Here is a 10105-nt window from a genome sequence, read left to right as displayed (position 1 = left end):
GTAGATGGATTTAATTGTTCCACTTCTGATCCAACTAGATGTTTCAAATTCCGTATATGAAATAATACATTTTCTTCATTGGCTTGCCCCCTGGATCTTTTAAGTTCTAATTTATATCCATCCTGGTAGGCCTGGTGACTCAATTCTTCTGTTAAGATCCACATCAAATGTCTCCTGCTTTTGGAAGCTTTCCACAGCAGGACCTGGCATACAGGGGTCCTCTGCACCTCTTTTCCAAGCAAATGGCTGAGTATGATCCTTCCCTATTCATACAATTCTGTTCAGAGTGCACCTTTTACTAGAGTAAATTACAGAGTTTATTCCTAGTGAACAAGGCTGCCCTCTATTCCCGCTGGAGGAGCAGCTGCGACCTTCTCAGCTGGGCCGAGTGAAGTCCGGCGCTGCCCTGCACGCAGATGCCCGTGCCTCGCTCCTCCCCTGGCTTCTCTCTCATGTGGCTGCAGCTGGGGAAAAGGCCCAGCGCCTCCTTCGGCAAGCTCCTTCTCACTTTTCTGTTTACCATCTCCAGGTGTGAGCTCATTTCTTTCCCCACTGCAGGTGGCCCCACCCAATCTCTGCCTTTCCCGCCTCTCCACTGGGCTGCACAAGTCAGCGATTCCCAACCCCGGTGGCACCTGGAAGATACCCCGGGGGATTTTGGAAAACATGCAGTGTGCGCATCCCCGTGCTCTGAGCCCCAGTGGGTCAGTGGTGGGGGCGCCCTGGCTTGGCGGTCTTTTTTAAGCTCCCAGGTGCTGTGTGGCCAAGAGTAAGAGGTGCTGCTCCAACCTGTCCTGGAAACTCTGACTGTACCCGGTGCTCCCCACACCCAACCTCCCTTCTGACCCTGGGCAGATTGGCACCCAGTGTTGGGGAGAACCCCGGGGGCGAGCGCCAGCCTTATAGAATCAACAGGTGGGACAACTGCAGGTTGGACAAGGTGAGGTCTGAGTCACCTTGCGTGGGAACAGATGGTGCCCTGTTGGTGGCCTGCCAGCCTCTGTCCCCACCCCATCACTCAGAGACGCCATGTGCCTGCACTTTCCTGGTCCGGGAGCTCCGGCCTTGCTGCCCAGATGACTTTTGGCCTAGAAAGAAGTCAAATCTCAGTGCTTTGGACGGGGCACGGTGGCGCAAAACTATAATCTCAGCATTTGAGAGGCCGGATCACTCGAGGCCAGGAGTTCGAGACAAACCTGATCAACATAGTAAAACAACCCCCTCTCTACTAAAAATGCAAACATTAGTGAGGTGTGGTGGCAGGTGCCTGTAATCCCAGCTACTCGGGAGGCTGAGGCAATAGAATTGCTTGAACCTGGGAGGTGGAGGTTGCAGTGAGCTGAGATCGCAACCCTGTACTCCAGCCTGGTGACAGAGCAAAACTCCGCCTGAAAAACAACAACGAACAAAAACACATGTCAGTGCTTTGGAGGAATAGTATTTTCCTGCACCTGGAGCCTTGTGGTCGTGACTTCATGGAGTAAGTGTTGTGACCTTCATTCATTCACTCACTATTCTACAAGCGTTTTGTTCGATGCTCCTCCTCACTGTGGGTCTGCGGGGACTTGGAGGGAGACTCCACCCTGGTCTCTGGCCCCAGGAGGTGACCATAAGTGGCCGTGCAAAGACAGTGGGCCAGGTCCCTTGTCAGTGGATTCCCGTTCTAGGAGGTGCTCAGAGAAGGGGAGACTTACTTCCGGGAAGTGGCACTGGTGGGGAGGGGAGCACATTTCAACAGGGGAGGCTGTTCTTGGTGAGGAAATTGCATGAGTGAAGGTTTGGAAGTGGGAACTTCAGTGTCTTTTTGGGGCATGCACACTGCCTGGGAGGGGTCCGAACGCCATCCAAATGCCATCACAGATGGCCTTGATGGTTTGCTGAATGAGCTTGGATCCTTTTCAAGTCCCAGTGAAGCCTGGTTGTGTGGCCTTGGGCAAGTCGGCGGCGCTCTCTGCCTCAGTCCCCTCAAGTGTAACTGCGGTAAGGGTGAGATCCGCCTCAGCATGATCGTGAGGAGGGGCAGGGTATGTAAAGAAAGTGTGAGAAACAGTGTGAGGTGTGGTGACATTCTGTGGGGCAGCAGCATGTTTTGCATAATGTCACCAAGATTCATGCTATTTCTTCTCCAGAAGATGAGACGGAGACTTGCAAAAGGTTTTTAACCCGTGGAGGTGTGCGGCCACATTTGTGCTTTAGGAAGATGGTGTTGGCATTCATGTGTGGGATGAAGGGGGCAGGGAGACAGCCCTGCAGGAGGTGGGTTTGGCCATCTAAGCCTGAGCTGATCAGGAGAGGAAGGAAGGTGGAGGCAGTCGGCAGAGAAAGGAAGAGAGGGGAGGTGGGGAGTGAGAGGGACAGGGCCTAACTCGGTAACCCTGGGGCCTTGAGCAGTTCTGGAGGAGGTGGGAGGGGAGCGAGCAGGGGACGGGAGGGACCCCAACCCCATCAGGCTGAGCCGTGTCCATGCCATGCTGGGTCAGGGTTACTGCTGGTACCATTGAGAGGGTGGGCCAACCAGACCCATCTGACCTCTTGCCTGTCAGATGGTGGCAGCACATTAGAGTTCTCAGATTCCTGGAGCCACTGAGAGCCCGAGGGGCACTTGTCCCAGAGTCAGGCTGTGATTGGAACCTCGGGGCCTGCCTGACTCCAGAATTTGGAGAAAAGAGAAGCCTTGGACTTCTTCAGACCAGGAAGGTGCTGACCAAGAGGGGAAGGCGGGGGTGGGGGAGGTGTCAGCAGGGACGAGCTGCCCCTCCCCCCACTGCAGGCCCTGGGCCTTCCTAACCTCCAGCTCCACCTGCTCAAGGCAGAATCCGAATGCACGCAGAGTCTGAGGTATCTTAGAAACCCTCTCCTTCCCTCTTGGATGTGCAGTCTGCCAGACATTGAAGAGGAGGAAGAGGAAAGACGCTGGCCCCGATATGCAGACAGAGAGCAGTGCGGGTTCCGGAGAGGTAGCTGCTAATGCTCTTCCTCCCCCAGCCTCCCTGCCCCAGCTGCCCTTGCCCTCTCTCCTCTCCTTCCCTCAGCAAAACACACGGAGCCCGATGGTCTGCGGGCACGGGGCCGGGCCCTGGTACCCCATGGGCACAAGTGACAGCTGTGGCTGAGGTTGGGGAAGGTGCTGGGCTGGAAGCCTTGGGAGGCTCTGAGCACACGGGATTTGGGGCGGATGCTCTTGAGGGTCAGAGGCTGCTGGACTGGGTCTGAAGGCATCTGAGGCTTTGAAGACCATTTGGAGATTGGGTGTTGCAAGCTCAGGGCGAGTTTGGGGCTCCCTGGAGACTTTGGGGTGCAGAGCAGCCCCTTCTCAGACTGGCTCTCTGCCTGCCTTTGGACCTGGGTTCTTTGCTGGAAGCACGTGGACAGGTGCGTTGGAGAGGGATGCCCTGTGGGGAGGAGCTGGGCTGCTCTCAGGGCCTCCTGATCCTGGTTTCTCAGCGTCACTGACGCTCAACTCTGAAAATTCTGCCTTTAGAGGTATCTCGGTGGCCCAGTGTGCCTCCTTCCTGGCGTGGCTGTCCGGGAGCAGACGCCCTTCTGCGGCTGGCCTGTTTGGGAGGAGCCTGAGGTCTGGAGGGAAGGCAGGTGGGTGGCTGGAACAGGAACTAGCAGAAGGTGTGGCAGGAGGAAGTGGTGGGCAGGCCGCCCGCTGCTGCCTGGGGGACGAGCTCAAGCTGGTCTTCTGGCCTGGCTCCCTCTTGTCACCAAGTTTACAGCATGTCACCCCTCAGAGATGCTGACTCGATCACTAATAAAAGCCGTCACCTTGTCCCCTTTACCACGAGACCCAATTAGCTCTGCAGAGCATCTCCCACAGCCAGTCTTTTTGCATTTGGTTCCATCCACTCCCGGCCCCCACCCCACTAGGACGTGAGCTTGGACTTTGTCTTGTCCACGCCATCATCCCGGCAGCAAGGACTGGATTTTGGAGGATGGATGGATAACACAGGGAGGACCAGCATTTTCATTCTTGGGCACCTCACTTCTAACCTGGAAGCAGTTCCGACAGGAAGGACCAGGAAGACCCCTGTGTGGGGAGCAGTGGGTGGAAGGAGTGTGCTCAGTTGCTGCTGGGACGGTCACACGATGGCTGCTGGAAAAGAGAGGGGACCTGCCAGGAACCATGGCCCTTGGCTAAATCGGGGATGAAGGCAGGAGCTGCTGGGCTGGGCTGCAGCTCAGCACGGGGACAGTGAGCCCAGACTGTAGAATTGCCCAGGGAGGACTGTCACCTTGGGGGACGGAGGCTGCAGGTGCTCCTCAGACCTTAGGGAGACAGTTGGCAGGGAGCTTGTTGAGGAGGTGCAGGCACCTCAGGGTGGCTGGGCTGGATGGACTTTGATGACCCTTCCTTTTTTGAGACCTGATGGTTCTCTAATTTGGGAATCATTTCCAAGAATGGGTCTAAAAATCCTTGTTTCATTAGAAATAGTGAGTTTGCTAGTCTAATGCTTAAGACGAGCACGTCACCATTTGAAATTATCACACTTTCCCTGCCGTTTTCCTTTCCTTTTATTTAAAAAAATTTTTTTAAAAATAACTTCAACTTTTATTTCAGGAAGTACATGTGCAGGTTTGATACCTGGATATATTGTGTGATGCTGAGGTCTGGGGAATGGTGGATCCCATAACCCAGGTACTGAGCATAACACCCAATAGTTAGTTTTTCAGCCCTTGCTTCCTTCTCTCCTTCCTGCTTCTGGTAGTCCTCGGGGTCTACTGTTGCCATCTTGATGTCCGTGAATACCTATTGTTTAGTGCCCATCTATAAGTGAGAACATGTGGTATTTGGTTTTCTGTTCTTGTGTTAATTCACATAGGATAATGGCCTCCAGCTGCATCCTGTTGCTGCAAAGGACATGATCTTGTTCTTTTTTATGGCTGCATAGTATTCCATGGTGTATATGTACCACATTTTATTTATTCAATCCCCTGTTGATGAGCACTTAGGTTAATTTCATGTCTTTGCTTTTGACTAGTGCTGTGATGAACATACAATTACGTGTGTCTTTTTGGTGTAATGATTTATTTTCCTTTGCATGTAGACTCAGTAATGGGGTTGCTGAGTCCAATGGTAGCTCTCTTTTAAGTTCTTTCACAAATCTCCAAACTACTTTCCACGGTGACTGGCCTGATTTACATTCTCGCCAACAGTGCATAAACGTTTCCTTGTTCTCTTCAGTCTTGCCAGCATCTATTGCTTTTTGACATTTTAGTGATACCCCTGCTGACTGGTGTGAAGTGGTATTTCACTGTGGTTTTGATTTGCATTTCTCTGATGTCATGATGTTGAGTATTTTCATGTTTGTTGACCACTTGGATGTCTTCTTTTGGAGAAGTGGTTGCTCATGTGTTTGCCCATTTTTTTAACAGGATTATTAGGTTTTTGCTTGTTCCGTTGTATAAGTTCCTTTATAGATTGTGGGTATTAGACCTTTCTGGGATGAATAATTTGTGAATATTTTCTTTTATTCTGTGGGTTGTCTCTTTACTCTGTTGGTAGTTTCCTTTGCTGTGGAAAAGCTCTTTAGTTTAATAAGGTTCCACTTGTCAATTTTTGTTGTTGCAATTGCTTTTGAGGACTTACTCATAAATTCTTTGCCAAGTCTGATGTCCAGAATGATATTTCCTACAGTTTCTTCTAGGATTTTTATAGTTTGGGGCCTTACCTTTAAGTCTTTAATCCATCTGGGGTTAATTTTTGTATGTAGTGATAGGGAGGAGTCCATTTCACTCTTTTGCATATGGTTTGAGAGCTATCCAAGCACCATGAATTGAATATGGATTTCTGTCCTCATTGTTTATTTTTGTTGACTTTATCAAGGATCACATGGCTGTAGGTGTGTGGCTTTATTTCTGGGTTCTTTATTCTGTTTCGTTGTTCTATATACCTGTGTTCGCACCAGCACCATGCTGTTTTGGCTACTGCAGCCTTAGAGCAGAGTTGACGTCTGGTGATATGATGCCTCCAGCTTTGTTCTTTCTGCTTAGGATTCCTTCGGCTATTCAGACTCATTTTGCTTCCATATAAATTTGAGAATAATTTTGTCGAAAATTATGTTGATAGCTTGATCGGAATAGTGTTGAATCTATAGATTTCTGTGGGGAGTATGACCACTTTAATGATATTGATTCTTCCAATCCATGAGCATGGAATGTTTTTCCATTTGTTTATTATCTAAGGTTTATTTCAGCAATGTTTTGTAGTTCTTCTTGTAGAGATCTTTCACCATCTTGGTTAGAGGTATTCCTAGTTTTTTTTAAATTTATTATTATACTTTAAGTTCTGGAGTACATGTACAGAATGTGCAGTTTGTTACATAGGTATATGGGTGCCATGGTGGTTTGCTGCGTCCGTCACTCCATTATCTACATTAAGTATTTCTCCTAATGTTATGCCTCCTTTATCCTTCCACCCCCTGCTATCCCTCCCAGAGGTCCCCACCCCGCAACAGGCCCCAGTGTGTGATGTTCCCCTCCATGTGTCCACGTGTTTTCATTGTTCAATACTCACTTATGAGTGAGAACATGTGGTGTTTGATATTCTGTCCTTGTGTCAGTTTGCTGAGAATGATAGTTTCCAGTTTCATCCATGTTCCTGCAAAGGACATGAACTCATTCTTTTTTATGGCTGCATAGTATTTCATGGTATATATGTGCCACATTGTCTTTATCCAGCCTATCATTGATGGGCATTTGGCTTGGTTCCAAGTCTTTGCTATTGTTAACAGTGCCTCAATAAACATACATGTGCATGTGTCTTTATAATAGAATGATTTACAATCCTTTGGGTATATACCCAGTAATGAGATTGCTGGGTCCAATGGTATTTCTATTTCTAGATTCTTGAGGAATTGCCACACTGTCTTCCCAATGGTTGAACTAATTTACACTCCCACCGACAGTGTAAAAGTGTTCCTATTTCTCCACATCCTCTCCAGCATCTGTTGTCTTCTGATTTTTTTAATGATTGCCATTCTAACTGGCATGAGATGGTATCTCAATGTGGTTTTGATTTGCATTTCTCTAATAACCAGTGACGATGAGCTTTTTTTCATGTGTTTGTTGGCTGCATAAATGTCTTTTTAAGAAGTGTGTGTTCATATCCTTTGCCCACTTTTTGATGGGATTGTTTGTTTTTTTTTCTTGCACATTTAAGTTCTTTGTAGATTAGAGATATTAGCCCTTTGTCAGATGGGTAGATTGCAACATTTTTTTCCCATTCTGTTGGCTGCTGGTTCACTCTAATGATAGTTTCTTTTGCTGTGCAGAAGCTCTTAAGTTTAATTAGATCCATTGTCTATTTTGGCCTTTATTGCCATTGCTTTTGTTGTTTTAGTCATGAAGTTCTTGTCCATGCCTATGTCTTGAATGGTATTGCCTAGGTTTTCTTCTAGGGTTTTTATGGAGTTAGGTATTATATTTACATCTTTAATCCATCTGGAGTTAATTTTTGTATAAGTTGTAAGGAAGGGATCCAGTTTTAGCTTTCTACATATGGCTACCCAGTTTTCCTAACACCATTTATTAAACAGGGAATCCTTTCCCCATTGCTTGTTTTTGTCAGGTTTGTCAAAGATCAGATGGTTGTAGATGTGTGGCATTATTTCTAAGGTGTCTGTTCTGTTCCATTGGTTTATATCTCTGTTTTGGTACCAGTACCATGCTGTTTTGATTACTGTAGACTTGTAGTCTAGTTTGAAGTCAGGTAGCAGGATGCCTCCGGCTTTGCTTTTTTGGCTCAGTATTGTATTGGCTATGCAGGCTCTTTTTTTGGTTCCATATCAAGTGTAAGGTGGTTTTTTTCCAATTATGTGAAGAAGGTCAACGATAGCTTGAAGGGGATAGCATTGAATCTATAAATTACTTTGGGCAATATGGGCATTTTCACAATATTGATTCTTCCGAACCATGAGCATGGGATGTTTTTTCATCCATTTGTGTCCCCTCTTATTTCCTTGAGCAGTGGTTTGTAGTTCTCCTTGAAGAAGTCTTTCACATCCCTTGTTAGTTGTATTCCTAGGTATTTTATTCTCTTTGTAGCAATTGTGAATGGGAGCTCACTCATAATTTGGCTCTCTGTCTGTTATTGGTGTATAGGAATACTTGTGATGTTTTCACATTGATTTTGTATCCTGGGCCTTTGCTGAAATTGCTTATCAGCTTAAGGAGATTTTGGCCTGAGGTGACGGGGTCTTCTAAATATATAATCATGTCGTCTGCAAACAGAGAAAACTTAACTTCCTCTTTTCCTAATTGAATATACTTTATTTCTTTTTCTTGCCTGATTGCCCTGGCCAGAACTTTCAATACTATACTGAATAGGAGTGGTGAGAGAAGGCATCCTTGTTTTGTGCCTATTTCCAAAGGGAATGCTTCCAGTTTTTGCCCATTTAATATGGTTTTGGTTGTGAGTTTGTCATAAATGGCTCTTATTATCTTGAGATACATTCCATTGATACCTGGTTTATTGAGCGTTTTTAGCATAAAGGGCTGTTGAATTTTGTTGAAGGCCTTCTCTGCATCTATTGAGATAATCATGTGGTTTTGTCTTTGGTTCTGTTTATATGATGGATTACATTTACAGATTTGCATATGTTGAACCTGCCCTGCATCCCAAGTATGAAGCCAACTTGATGGTGATGGATAAGCTTTTTTATGTGCTGTTGGATTTGCTTTGCCAGTATTTTATTGAGGATTTTTGCATAAATGTTCATCATGGATATTGGCCTGAAATTTTCTTTTTTAGTTGTGTCTCTGCCAAATTTTGGTATCAGGATGATGTTGGTGTCATAAAATGAGTTTGGGAGGATTCCCTCTTTTTTTCACTGTTTGGAATAGTTTCAGAAGGAATGTTATCAGCTCCTCTTTGTTCCTATGGTAGAATACAGCTGTGAACCCATCTGGTCCTGGACTTTTTTTTGGTTGGCAGCCTATTAATTGCTGCCTCAATTTCAGACCTTGTTATTGGTCTACTCAGGGATTCAACTTCTTCTGGTTTAGTCTTGAGAGGGTGTAAGTGTCCAGAAATTCATCCATTTCTTCTAGATTTACTGGTTTATTTGCATAGAGGTGTTTCTAGTAATCTCTGATGGTAGTTTGTATTTCTGTGGTATCAGTGGTGATATCCCCTTTATCATTTTTTATTGCATTTGTTTGATTCTTCTCTCTTATTAATCTAGCTAGTGGTCTATTTATTTTGTTGATTTTTTTCAAAAAAGCTCCTGGATTCATTGATTTTTTTTGAAGCTTTTTTTTTTTGTGTCTGTCTCCTTCAGTTCTGCTTTTAGTTATTTCTTGCCTTCTGCTAGCTTTTGAATTTGTTTGATCTTGCTCCTCTAGTTCTTTTAATTGTGACATTGGGGTGTCGATTTTAGATCTTTCCTTCTTTCTCTTGTGGGCATTTAGTGCTATAAATTTCCCTCTAGACATTGCTTTAAATGTGTCCCAGAGATTCTGGTATGTTGTGTCTTCATTCTCATTGGTTTCAAAGAACATCTTTATTTCTACCTTCATTTCATTATTTATCCAGTAGTCATTCAGGAGCAGGTTGTTCAGTTTCCATGTAGTTGTGTGGTTTTGAGTGAGTTTCTTAATCCTGAGTTCCAATTTGATTGCAACGTGGTCTGAGAGACTGTTCATTATGATTTCCATTCTTTTGCATTTGCTGAGGAGTGTTTTACTTCCAATTATGTCAATTTTAAAGTGTGATGTGGTGCTGAGAAGAATGTATATTCTGTGGATTTGGGGTGGAGAGTTCTGTAGATGTCTGTTAGGTCTGCTTGGTCCAGATCTGAGTTCAAGTCCTGGATATTCTTGTTAATTTTCTGTCCTGCTGATCTAATATTGACAGTGGGGTATTAGTCTCCCACTATTATTGTGCAGGAGTCTAAGTCTCTTTGTAGGTCACTAAGAACTTGCTTTATGTATCTGAGTGCTCCTGTATTGGGTGCATATATATTCAGGATAGTTCACTCTTCTTCTTGCATTTATCCCTTTACCATTATGTAATGTCCTTCTTTGTCTCTTTTGATCTTTGTTGGTTTAAAGTCTGTTTTATCAGAGACTAGTATTGCAATCCTTCCTTTTTTTTTTTTTT

This window comes from Cebus imitator, unplaced genomic scaffold, assembly GCF_001604975.1.
Source record: "Cebus imitator isolate Cc_AM_T3 unplaced genomic scaffold, Cebus_imitator-1.0 Scaffold487, whole genome shotgun sequence".
Classification (NCBI taxonomy): Eukaryota; Metazoa; Chordata; class Mammalia; order Primates; family Cebidae; genus Cebus; species Cebus imitator.
Note: the sequence above shows the minus strand (reverse complement) of the source record.